Source organism: Coloeus monedula (genome assembly GCF_965178545.1).
Source record: "Coloeus monedula genome assembly, chromosome: 1".
Classification (NCBI taxonomy): domain Eukaryota; kingdom Metazoa; phylum Chordata; class Aves; order Passeriformes; family Corvidae; genus Coloeus; species Coloeus monedula.
Genome location: NC_138781.1, coordinates 32495965 through 32509683, shown reverse-complemented (window position 1 = coordinate 32509683; position 13719 = coordinate 32495965).

The following is a 13719-nucleotide window of genomic DNA, read 5'->3' as shown; positions in this document are numbered from 1 at the left end:
TTGGAATACTGGCCAGGTTAAGGAGTTCAGCTTGTTGCTCCCAAGGTCGGATCTTTTGCTGACACGAGCTGTGGTGAGGAAATACAAAAGCAGGGGTTTGCCCCTCCTTTCCCTGGGGAGCTGCTTTTAAGCAGAGAATTTACTGCTGGTTCCTTTTACACTGAGAAACAACACTTGAGCACTTCCAGACCTTGACAGCATTGGGTGTGGTACCTCCCTTTGTACTGCTCTGTGCCGGGCAGCATTACTGACCTAACGATTAGCATCAGTGTATCGGAGATATCCAGGGATCTGCCTACAACACAGGCAGGCAGTTAACATGATGTCCAGATCAGGCTCAAGTGAGGGCTCAGCCATACTCGAATTCTGCAAGCAACTTCAGTGGGATTTGACACTGAGGGTAACCTGTGATGCAGGGAACCTCTGTACTCCCTAAAGGACAGCATACCATAAAGCCAGTTTCTTTCATGAAGTTTTCACTACTTCAGACTATAGTACAAGATGGACGGCTTGTGAGGGAACAGCAAGGGCCACCTGCTCCGAAAGGAATTTTGAGCCAGGAGCAGAGCATGATACCAAGGCAGGTGGGAACAGTCACCTTACCAATAAGAAGCTGGCATGCTGTGTGACAAAGTTCTAGATTTATTTTATTTAAAATGCTTTCAGGGTTAAATGTCATTTTATATGAGATAAGATGCTATCCTCCTTTTTGATGAAAACCAGCTTTCGTGTGTACGTAGAACTGTAGAATGGCTTGGGTTAGAAAGACCCTACAAATCATCTAGTCTTGACACTTTCCACTAGATCAGGTTGCCCAGAGCCCCATCCAGCCTGGCCTTGAGCAGTGCCAGAGTTGGGGCTTGGGGCATCCACAATTTCCCTGGGAAACCTGTCCCAATACCTCACCACTGTCACAGTAATGAATTTATTCCTAATGTCTAGCCTAAGTTTCCCTTCTTTCAGTTTTTCCTCGTTATTCTTTGTCCTATCACTACAGTTCCTGATGAAGAATCCCTCTCCAGCTTCCCTGTAAGTCCCCTTCAGGTACCAGAATGTTGCTAAGAGGTGTCCATGTAACCTTCTCTTCTGCAGACTGAACAGCTTCAACTTTCTCAGCCTGACTTCATAGGAGATGTGCTCCAATCCTCTTACCAACTTTATGGCCTCCTCTGGACTTGTTCCAACAGTTCCATGTCCATCTTACGTTGGGATACATAGGATACATATGCATACATGCACTGCCATGTGTAAGTAAACAAAGCCATGAAGAACAACAACAAAGAACAAACAAACATGAAGAACATGTTGTGATGAAAAAGACTTCCAAACATAAGAGGTACTAGATTTCAAGTCCAAGAAATCAGCATCTTTGAGGGATGGCAGAAAATACAGGGGCAGTAATCTCAGGGACAGAAATCTCTTACTCAAAATTTTGAGGTAAGGATCAGAAAGAAGAATTAGCTCCTTGTGAATGCTGAGAAATTAAATTCAAATCATTCAAATGAATAGGAAGTTTGTAACAGATTTAATACAAATGAAAGCATGCCTCTTCTAAGCACATTGTTATTCTCAAAGCACTCTACAAACACTAACAATTTAATGATATTTTATCCCTCAATTCACAAACTGAAGTTCAAATAAAAAATAGAAAAGGATTATCCTCTAAAGCTCATGACAGGAAAACCATTGGCCTGGCACAAACAATATCATATCCATTGTGGTTTCAAAAACATATCAAATTACATTTTAAGCCATCAACTAATGCTGCTAAACAGGCTGGTGCAAGATAGATAGATATCCTGAAATGTTCAGTAAACATTGTTTGTTTAATCTAATAGTCTCTAATACATACTTGTGGTAGAGATCTTTCCATCAGGAAGCTGAAGTAATAAGCATATTGTACTGAAATGAGAAGATTAGCAAGGCCTGACTTTGCAGTGCAGATCCAGAATGACACACGGTAACGTTCAGCTCTTTATGCTAGCCCAGGAAAGAAAGTTAAGATACTTACGGCATTCTTTTCTCTCAGGGGTGCATGTGCTTCTTTGGGCAGGAGGAAGGCTACTCAGTTACTTTGTCACTAATAATTTGTTATTTACTGTTTATAAACGGTAACAGTTCACTAGTGCTTTGGTTTTTTTTCTGATTCACAAAGTAAGACAAGATGTAGAAGTTCCGAATGTGAATATATGTGATATCTCATAATGTCACCAAAATAAGGTCTTCCACCCATTGTGCGAGAGGCCAGTCCACACACAGAATCAATTTATTTATGGTTCTACACAGAAAGGGGTGCTGGGTGGGAAATCCACAAAGCCATCACTACAACTACCAAAACTTCTCGCTCTTTATACATTTTAGCAAACAAAGGCATTAATGTTCATTGGCTACAAGTTATTTCATTCTTTTATTAATTAGTATTCTTTTATGGTTAATGATTCCTTCACTTCTCATGCTAATTAGTCTGCATACCCAGTCTTTCTTTTCTTTTAATTTGTGGGTTTCTTGTGTCAGTGGTCGCAGATTTTCCCCACCGAAGTTACCTTTCACCCAATCAGAGCTGTTACCTGTTACCCAATCAGCACAGCTGCTGAGTTGGTTTTGTTAGTTTCTCCCTTGTCTTGGGGGTGCTGCCAAATGTCCTAGTGACCTGTAAATTCTGCATCCTTTGTGTCCATTATCAGTGGTACATCCTTCTCCCTAGGCTTTGTTAACCTCCCCCTAGGTCTGAGATCATTAAAGCATCTCAAGCTCTAAACTTTAACAAGGCAATTCTACCGACAAGTAATTTATCTTTCTAACACCTGGACATCAATTATGTCTCAATGATATGCACTTAGTATGGAATCTGCAGCCACGGTATGAATTTATCTGTCATTGCAGTTTTGTGTCTTTTCCCCTGAGCCTGCAACTAGTAACCCATCTCCACATGCCTTTTCTTCATTCAGATGAAGCAGCACTGCTTGCAAGGTCCCTCCTTTCTTTTCCTTTCCCATTTCTTGCCTGTAGTGCCTCTGCCTTTTGTGGGCAATGTGTATGTGTTTGAGAAGATGGGGAAGATGAGAAAAACTGTGGGTCCTAGTAGGAATGTGAGTGAAAAGGGGAGGGTTGTGCTGGATAGAGAGAACCTCTCATACCAACTTTCAGTGCCACTTTTGCCCTGAAAGGAAAGCTGCCAAGAGAACCCTGCACTCTTCTCAGAGAGATCAGGAGGACTCCCTCTTCCCATGCCACATCACCTCACTTAAAAAGCACAGTGATGCTCTGAAAGATTTCATTCTATTATGACACCTAGCAGTACTATGATCTTTTTTTCAGGCAGTAGTGTAGTGGGAGACTCAAATGCCTTTGGTCAGCTTTTGTGACAGGTCCGGTGCCCTCTACTCACCTGGCGTGGATGACTGACAGGTACAAGCAGTGCTGCTGTCCTGAGTAGAGCCAACAGTGCAGGTGAAGCAGCGAAATCAAACAGAAACCTGTGACTTGGGATCGGTAACAGCCTTTGTTCAGTGTATGTTGACTGAAGACGAGCTGGCATATTTGGCATGAAAGAAAGATTGCCCAGATGAGGCCCTAATTATGCATTTAGCAGACACTGTTTTTAAAACCACTTCTCTTGAGTGTGTCATCCATTTGTATTCAATGGATTAGAGAAATACAAACTAACTTGTCACAGCAGAGTGCAAAAATATCAATGACAAGTGCTCAGATGAGACTTTACTGGATTAGTGGAAATAGGACATCAAAGAATCAAATAGATGCTTAATTGGGACAGTAGTAAACCAGGGATTGCCAGCAGATTTAACTTTTTGAAGTGAACTGCATGAAGGTCTCAGGTATATTTCTAACACAGTGGCAAGATACTTTCCAAATGGTAATGTTTCTGATTCTTTTTATCTTAACCCATCCCAGATATTTTTTTTTAAAAAGAAAACAACCTCAGGGCTGTTCTTTGTTTATCTCAGAGCAGTCCTTTTTTTTTTTTTTTTCCATACAGCTACATACAGGAATTTAGACTGTGTTATGCCAGAAGGAGTGCCAGGACAAGTCATAGCACTGATGCTTACAAGAGATATGAACTTCAAGGAGAAAATGAGCTTATCACCACATTAGCTGGGGTGCCCTACCATGTACATTAAGAAGATGAAAGGTTTATTTCCTTGTACTCCCATGAGCGATGGGAGAACTTACACTTCCTGAAATCAATATTCCAGTTTTGACTGGTACATTCTTAACTGCTGGTCTTCTCAGGAGCATGGTCTTACTGGGTGCCAGCAGCCTCTATTGGGCAAGGACGCCTTGTCCCACCAAGCTGTGTCAGAGAATGAGGGCAACTTGGTCTGAACGGTTTCCTTGTGTTTGAAGTATTTCCAGGATACTCTCTCCTCTACAGTTTACTAGAGGTCCTTCTGATTTTTTTCATTGGAGAGTTGTTTTAATGTTTTGAATGGAGGCTTTCTCACTGCTTGTTTCCAGAATCCAAGTAACCTTTTCACATGGCTTTATTTCTCTGTTTAAAATAAAATTCTTCCCTTTTTTTTCCTCAAGTTTTAGGCTTGTGCCTTCAGTGCTAATCAAAGGAAAACTCTTGTTTTCTTACCACGATGTGAACTATGGCTTACAACATCCCCTGGCATCCCAAATTTTCTGTTCTTACAGATGCATCAGTTGCATTAAAACATTACAGGCAAAGGGAAGAGACACTAAAATGGATTTGTACTTTATTTTTTTATTCATGATGTAAGGTAGGTGTGGGGTTTTTTTCCCTTTTTGTGTTAAAGATCAAGGTCCTCTTTGAATTTTTGGACCATGAAATAGTTTACAATTGAAGCCCCAAATGGCACTTTTCACTCTGTGTGTACTGTGTAATTTTTACTGCTTGCTCACCCAAGCAGTAATGCTTATCTGAAAGCAGCACATTTGTGCCAGGGAGCAGGAAGGGAAGGGCTGCCGCAGGAGGGAGCCAGCTGTGGAGGAGACCCCATCCTGGCACGTGAATGCCTTCTTGGGCAGGGTGCCTTCCCCCACATCTGAACGGAGCCAGGGTTGTGACAGGACCTGCTGATGATCCAGTGGTCACCAGAGGAGTTGAAGTGACAAGGAGCTGCAGTCCCTGGGCAACCAGAGGGAGTCCTGGGCAAGGGTGGTCAGGGCAGTGAAGCCTGCCCCGTGTGCTCAGGACTCCAACAGTTTGATGAGGGAAGTTCTTCCAGCGAGACAACACCTAATGTATTTGTTTTTGAAAGTGTACCTCCTGCATTCTCCCGAGCGGAATTTAATGCTGTTTAATTGTACTGTGGTTGTAATATAACTCCTCTGTACTCTAGTGGTCAGGCTCGGGATGCGACAGGCTGCTTTGTCCTGGCAGCCAGGATAGGACGTGCCTTCTGTCAGGCAGTGGTCCTTTCTCATGCCAGCACTTCCATTTTAGATTATTATGGAATGATTTATCGCCAGAGCCAGCCAAAGGCAGTAACTGTGACAAATGAAAACTTTGAAAACAATCTCCTTTCAGGAACAGATAAAGTAAACGACACAGAAAGCAGAGGATTCCCTGTATTGCTGTTTGGCTGACCTCAGCCAGTGGGTAATTCTGCCACAAGAGGTGTTACACAAAGTCATTAACATCTCCTGGAGCTGAATGTATTTCCCGGGCTTTGGTGTTGTTTGGAACTAATTCCAGACCTTTTCCTTCATTTAGATTTTCCACTCTGAAGAACAATAGATACTTAGGCTCTCTGCAATGTTTCTAATCCAACCCACTCCCCTGCCCTTTTGCTAAGGGAAAAAATAATATTTGATATGTCTTAAAGCCAGTTCAGTAACTACTGTAGCACGGGTTGTACCAACACAGTAGTAGAGCAGCTGAACGTAGCAAGCCCTCTCTGAGGTATAAGGATTTGGGGTTGGTTTTGCCACCTGCTGGTAGCACAGACTCCTGCCCTCTGTGACCCCATGGGAGCTTGCCAGGGGCTGGGCCTGTGGAGCCTGAACCTGCTGACAGATTTCTGCATACTGCAAAATGGCCTAGTCTTCCTCGCCCGTGAGAGGGAAAAGCAAGCAACCCCAGCAAGGGAGATTTTTGCAGCAAGGTCATACTAAGTATAGGATTTAAAAAAAAAAAAAAAATAAAAAAAAATTAAGTGTACAGGTGAATGAATTGAAAAAAATGTAACCTCCTTGATTTTATTGCCTAAAGTTCTTGGGCATCAGTTTGATGAACACTTAAACATGCATTCTTTTTAGTGAGTTTGAAATACCATAAGCTTAAAGAGACAACATAAAATAGGATATTGCCTTGTCTTCTTCCAGCATGTTCTGCCCTTCTGCATGTTCTAACAACCCCAGCCCCTGCCAAGAGCTGTCCTCTCCTCTTGAGAACTAGTCTTTTCTTGGGAGAAACCTAGCAGGAAAGATTATTTACACCTAAATAGCCCCACTTGGGGATGGCTCTCAGTGTTAATAATCCTCTTGCTAAGCAGGGGAATTCAGGCAGCGTGTGCTTAAGTGTCTGAACTTGTTTTAGCTCACAGTAGGTGAGTCTCTGCGCTGGAAACTGTATCAGAGAGTAGTAGAACTGTTGTGCAAAAATCCAAATGGATGGGTAAAACTGCTATCTTGTGTTACAGAGAACATCAGTCTCTCCACAACAAAGGTTCCATCAGGTCAGGGATTTGTTTTCAGCCAAATAATAAACGTTATCTGATCTTCCAGTAAAAATCTGTAAATGAGCTCTTTGAGTGTGGCTATTTGCAACATAAATTTATAACTTAGTATGTCTAAGTTTGTTTTTTTTTTTTAAGTAGGAACATACAGAGCAATGTAGGAACAGTGACCCCAAGGACTGGGTTTATCTGAGTTTGTCTCTGTGAGCTTTACCCACAGCCAGACTGAGGTACAGAAAAGGAATGCAACACTAACAGTTCAGCAAAGTTTACACTACCTCACCTACCAATGAAGGGCTGCAGAACAGAACGGTTGGTATCAGCAATTCTGATTCACAACTTTTTACAGATTTCCCAGGGGGAACAAGGGGCATTCCTCAGGCCCTTCTACTTGAATAAGCCAATTAACTACTTCTTGTTCACAGGCCAAAAAAAAAAAAAAAAAAAAGAGAAGTAAAGATTGCTCTCATATAAGGAAAGCTCTTAGCAGGGCACAAATTTAAATTTTCAATAGCAGCACAAGAGGAAATGGCAAAACTGCCTTCACAGTCATGTTAAATTCTACCATTGTTTAAAGGAGCTCACAGCATCTATGCCCCAACAATAGTTCTATATATTATAAATGCAAATATAAATTATATAAGTATATATGATATAAATGATAGTTCTATATATATGTTTTTAAACAAATCACATATTTCCACTCCAAATGCTGCCTGGAAGAGGATGCCTTCAAGGAAACAATCTGTGAGTCATCCTCAGGAGACATACAACTGAGGCACCTCCTCTGGAACAAAGCCATGTACATCCATCCAAAATATCCAATTATAAACAGTATTATGTTACTCCCATAATTGCCCAACGGCCTTAGAAGCAATCTGTTTTTTTATGACAGTAAGAATTAATGTTGAGTTGTTGATGTTAGAAGCTAGAATAACATCACATGAAGATTAAAATGCCATTTCAGTGATAGTTTATTCTGGATTATGCTAAGAAGTATTAGCCTGTGATCATTTAAGACTCATAAAATTTTTACTCCTTGTTAAAAACTTATTTGAATGTCTGAATGTAAAAGATACTTTCTGAGGGTTAATGTGGAAACCTTAGGGCAGATGAAGAACTCATCTGTGGATTTGGCAGGTAAGATAACACAAACTTGTGTGGATTGTTCTTTTTTTCTGTGTACCTTTCTGTATTATGAAAATACTATTACAAAATAGATTTTCACAAATTCCCAGTGATACATGGGCTTAATGCTTGCCGTCTTTCTCAAACCCTTGGCTCTAGTTTTTAGTTCTCTCACTCTGAGAGATATGGAAGAACTAATGCAAGAAAAGAAAGCTTTGAGAAGAGGCAAGTATATGCTAGAGCCTGTTTGTTGCAGGTGTGGGATAGAGAGTCTTACAAAATAGAAACAAGGGTACACCTTATTCAGAAGAAGAAAGATCCTTTTTGTGGGACCTGATGCATCAACTGAAGGAGTGTGGAATCCATCTGTGCAGTCAGCAGGCCCCTGTACAGTGGTAACGCTTTCTTGTTACTGCTGTTGTTCCATCCTACTACTGGAATGGATCCTGTTGGTCTCATCATTCCTGGGATAACATGCATGTGCCATATGGGGCTAGCACAAGAGGGAGCTGAACTTCATCCATTCTCCCAGGAATTGACAGGACCCAGGGCAAATAGGGCTGTAGAAGGAAACCCAGAAGACACTGGTTAGTTAGCAAAGTGAAGGCACTACACAGGCAGGTTCTGTCATTTCAGCATTTACTTGAAGAAAATGAAGTACCCAGCGCCTCAAACTCTTCTCTCTCCATTCACTCACGAGGCTGAGGTTTTTGGAGGTTTTCAATAGGACAGAGGTGAAGGACCTTGAGAGCCTGGGAATAGCCTGGATGCTGAATGACTGCTGGAGGAGTAGGGATCGTTGGTGTTAATAATGTATGTGCTATTGGGAGAAACTGGCTTTGAGAAATCATCTTAGAATGACACTGATTTATTTGTCATGTTCATTTGACTGCACATTTGTTTTGTGGGTAGGAAGAAACTCGTTTTGAAAGAAACAATTAACAGTGATTAAAAGAAGCTGTTCTGCAGTCAGTTGCTTTCTGGAGCAATCACGAGGGTGGCTGGATTGCCATCTTTCACTGAGTCCTCCAGCAACAGGGGTACCTCTGTATTTCCCTACCTATAATATTTTATGCCTTTCCACTTTAGTCTTCTTCCTCCTGGATTTTCTTGGACCTCCTTATTACCCATATTCATCAACCCTCTCTGTAACTTTCCCTTCTTTTTGCCTGAACTTCCTCACAGCTTTTGTTCACAACCTTGCAATTCTCTCAAAGTACGAGCCAAGAGTATGCAGCTAGGACATGCTGGACCTGATCCTTGGCACAGACAGCTGAACCCCTGGGGGCTGACAGAGGAGGTGACCGAGAGAGAGTTGAAAGACTCACTAGATAGGAGGTTATAGGATGCAGTAATCTGTCTGTATCCAAGCCCTGATGGTGCCAACTGAGTATGTGCTGCAGGGATGATGGGAATGGTAAGGCTGCTTTCAATAGTGTATTATTATCCCTTTATAAAATCATCTGAAATTCAAAGAAATTAATAAAAGTCTTTATGAGTATGTAAAAGTCATCGCCTGATACACACTGACCTACGACATCTCCCTTATTCAGTTGTGGCAGTGTCTCCCCAGTGCTACTGGGATATAATAGGGGCTTTACTGGTTTCCACTGGGGAGTGAGCAGGGCTACGACACAATCACTGACCCAGTTTTATCTGAAACAAACAACCCTTCTCTCTCCTCCCTGCAAACAATAAGACTGTAATATCCAAGGCCAAATTCATGTTGTTGTGAACAGCTGCAAATCCACTGACGTCAGCAGAGCTGTATCCACTTAGTAAAACAGAGAGTCCAGCTCACGGTGGTTCTTTGGATGAATTTCAGTGGAACAACTGCATCTATCTATCCAAAATTCTCCTCAGTTTTTCTTTAGATGTATATGTTTTTTCCTGTCCTGTGCAGTGCAGGAGTGTGCTGTCAAGCAGCTGCTCGTGTAAGTGATCCTTGAAGCTCTCTGTGAAGCAAATTAAGAGTCTGGCTGGATGAACTGGCTACACCATGGACGAGTATGAGGTTGTAAGAGGAGAAATGAAACTTCTGATCTCAAGGGCCCAATAAACATGATATCCCACAATGCAGGAGCTTTGGAGCATAGCAGAGAGGTGCAGGCCCTGCATGGCCAGCAGAAGCGTGACTATAATGTTCAAAGGGCTGCTCAAAATAGTCTTAATTTTACAAGTGGCAGTCACTATGGCTTGATCTTACCAAGTGTCTAAAAACATTAGCCCCATTGACCTTGAGTTACACAAACCTAGAGTGAAGCAGAGAACCAACACTGCAGAAGTTTAAGTTTCAGAGCAGTCACTGCTGATTGCAAGGACTTATTTTTTTCTGTTTTCTTAAGAAAAAGGGAAACTCCATATGGGAATGGAGAAGGTACATAATGATCTCCACTGGCTTCAGAACCAGCTTCCAGACCAACATTGCTGTGTTTGAATCACACTGGAGCAAGTTGTTTCACCTTTGGTACAAGAAATTACTTCCAATAGACTGTGTCTACATTAGATTAGATTAGATTGTCCTGATCCCATTCTCTAATCAGGGCAGCTGCATGGGAGTTGCACTCCAGTTCTTCCCACTGAAGTTGCATCTTTCTCAGGAGTTTGTATTCTCAGTGTTGAAATGAAAGATAAGCAAACAGGACCTTTCAGGGGAAACAAAAAAATGCTTTTAATTTAGTCAAAATGAGTTTCTGTATGGACATTTGTGTAAGTAAGAAACTCCAACAGTGCAAGAATGCTCACAGTTCTAACCTTCATTTAAGTTATACAGTGAAGTATTTACAGATTACTAAGGAGGACTTTCAGAGGCTGACGTGCATAATAAAACATCAGCAACGAGGGTCTATTGATGATGGTCTTTGTGCAGAGTCACATTTAGGCTGACCTTTGATCCAAGCAGTGTGAATGACAGTGGTTTGGGATGCTTACAATGGGTTACTGAAAAAAATGAGGGTATGTAATAAAGTTATTATCACTGAGATGAAACAATGTGGTGAAAAATACAGATCTGAATCACCGAGGGAAAACACTTTATGTACAGGATGGATTCTGAGTGTCCCATCTTCATCTTACTTAGCCTGAGGCTGTGGGAAGAGCAAACAAAGAACATGTAATTGTTCCCACACAAGAACAGACAAGCCTACATTGAAAAGATGAGTGAAACTAGCAGGATTCAGGGACATTGCATGCAATCTCCAAGGAGAAACAAACTTCAGTCTGAGACCTTGAATATCAAAAGGAGTTGAAAGACTTATAAACCCTTCAAGAAGACACAAAAATTCCCTGTGGAGACAAACTGAAGGAGAGAGATTGTGAAGAGAATTTAAATATATCCGACTGTTGAGAGATGTTAGTTGTTTAGATTAAATAAGTTTTTAACAGAACGAGTCAATTCGAGTTATAATATTGTATGAATTAGTATGCTCTTTGCTTAGTTTTACTTTCTTAGCATGAGTAATTGGATTTGCTGAAGCCTTAGGCCACAAGCTGTGAACTTTCATCTATGCTTTTGGCTGGAATAAAATTTGCTTTCTCACTAATTTTCCTAGTAGCTAGTACAGTGGTGTGTTTTGGATTCAGTAAGAGAATAATATTGATAACACACTGATGGTTTAGTTGTTGCTTATTAATGTTTTTCCTAGGTTTAGGACTTTTTTAGTTTTCCATGCTCTACTGGTGAGCAGGTGCACAAGAAGCAGAAACCAGAAGATAAAGAGGACACCGCTGGCAGCAGAAGATGCAACTCGAGGAGATAAGAACAGTTAATGGCATGTCTGTGTGGAGATGAAGAAAGAATCCCATATGGTGTTAGAACAACCCAGACCACAATTCACCATTGAACTAGAAAGTCATGTGCAGAGCACATGAGGCATGGCTGTGTAAATCATAAGGGTATAATTGCCCAGGGATGTCCTTTTTGGCAGTCCCTCTCTGAAGACACCCAGATCGAGCTGACTCTGCTGCTGTATCACTCTATTAAATTATTTATTCTTAAAAAATCCAAAGCCTGAGATTCTGCTGTGGGAAACCTAGGGTTGAGCCCTAAGGAGAAGGAAACACACCTGAGAATGAATGTGTGTGTGAACAAGGAGTCAAAAGGGATCATCCATTGGCTCACTGGAGCTGCCCTCTGTAAAGGAACTTCAGTCCTGTCAGTTAAAGTCTTGGGTCATGTGTGTGCAACTCCTTGAATGGTGTGAGAATGCTCAGGCATTCTCCCTTAACACAGCCTCCCCAGGCCAGGAGAATGGCAAGCCTGCCGGTTGTACATGTGGACAGTTTCACACTTTTAGAGATATTTTTATCTTTCACCATAGGATTTAAGCTGGCCATAGGATTTAAGCTGGCCACCTCTGTCATCTACACTGGAGACAACAGAAGCACAGTTATGTGTGAAGGACTAGTGGAGTCATAACTAATAGTCTGGAAGTGCAGACAGGACCCCAGCAGGAAGAAGAAGCATCATGACATTTCATCGCACATACATTAAAAAGATGATAACTAGAGGCTTGGCATGTGGGAAGAAACTTGCTCAGACTGGGGTCAGAGGTATTTTTCAAGTATAGCAATGCTAATAAGCAACACTTCCCCATTAAAAAAAAAAGGAAAAAAAAGAAAAAAGGACTATATTCTTCCATTCATGTCTTTTTCCTACTCCATATCTGTGATTTTACCTTTTCTGTCTTCTCCTTTTTGAGATGTATAATCCTCCTAAGGGTAGTATTTTATGAATGGGCCTGTTAGATCGTAGCATGTACCAGTAGTTCTTGTAACTATTCCTCCAGCTAGGTGGGTGATATCCTCCAAAGAAAATGCACTAGTGTTTCCTAGAAGTGTGATTTAACATCATTGTTGGTTAAGTGGAGTAGTTTGAAAAAGACTTTTGTAAAATCCTCTAGAAGCAGCTTCTTATCTTTCTGATAGAGGTATAGTATTTACTGGGGTTTTTTTCAGCTTGTGACTGGTTCCTAAGCTGCCCGGCAGTGACAGCACATTCCCAGCCTGCCAACCCTAATACCTTTGGCAGTAGATGGCTGCTTTTAGCAGCAGTCATGTGCTGCCAAATTACTTTGCCAATGCTCTTCTGATTTCTAGACAAGTTGGAGTCCAGGACAGGCATGTTCAGGAAGTTTGACAAAGGGCACATCAGGATCCCTAACTATTTGCAGACCAAGCAACTGCTCAGCACAGGTCATACATGGTGCTCTTCTTTACTGGCCTGCTGGCTGCAGACATTGCTTTGTCCCAGTTCATCCTGCGTTATCTCACACTGCTGTCGTACCAAGATCTAATTTTGCCATTTGAAGCCTTCAGTGTCTCTTTAACTACTGCCAAGTTTAAGATCCAGGGCCTTGCTGTCAAAGCCCCCGTGATACTCACTCTATTCTCATTTTCTTTCCTCTTACTTTCCAAAAGAACGCTTCCTTCAGGTTATTCTTCTATCCTTACCTCACTATTATTACAGCGAATTTTCTTCATGTGGAAAAAAAAATCTGTATTTTATGTATTGTGATTTTTCTGAAGAATTTATTAATTTCAGACTACCCCCTCATCTGCAGGCACCTGTTACTATTTCTCGTCTTGCACAAGAAAGAAAGAGGAGCCCCAGGAGGCAAACAAACTTCTTTTGTTAATTAAAGCCCTCTTTTACCGTGAATCTATGTTTGTGCAGATTTATTTCTAAGTTTATTTAATCAGGAGGATTTGGGTTATTTGGGGATTTATTTGCAAATTTATTTGATCAGGAATAGTTTAGTTTGCTTTGGTTTCATGGCAAAATCTGGCCTGGTGTGCACACTTCTTTCCTGGGAAATTCCTCTATAAACTTACTCAGAAGCAAGAGCCAGAATCCACACACACCCGCAACATCCCAGAGACAGACTCAGCCTGCAGACACCACCTGCTGTCACACAGCATTTGCCCC